Below are 412 nucleotides of genomic sequence, written 5' to 3' on the forward strand. Positions count from 1 at the left end.
TTATTGTACATTCAGATTATCATATTAATTTTTCATCAATTTAAAGCATACTTTTTTTAAGAGACTACCCTCACAAACCCAGTTGCAGATATTTGAAAAACTCATAGTCAGCTAAATGATGCATATCTACTATAATATGTAACCTCTTAAAGTTGTGTAAAACGGTTTTTTGAAGTACAAAATTTTTTTTGTCTAATATTTAAAACGTTGCATCTCTGAAACGAAGCATTTATCTGAACTTTTTACTCAAAACAATCAGTACTAACATCTCCCAAAACATACGCTATTCTTCCTGAGACACCCAGTATACATATGTACCCGTTAAACTTTTTTGAAGGCACATAAATACGTTCACAATACACACCTTAACTGTTAAGTAAATTACTGTATTAATTCAAAAAAGTACAAAAAT

Source organism: Agrilus planipennis, unplaced genomic scaffold, assembly GCF_000699045.2.
Source record: "Agrilus planipennis isolate EAB-ADULT unplaced genomic scaffold, Apla_2.0 scaffold2051, whole genome shotgun sequence".
Lineage (NCBI taxonomy): Eukaryota > Metazoa > Arthropoda > Insecta > Coleoptera > Buprestidae > Agrilus > Agrilus planipennis.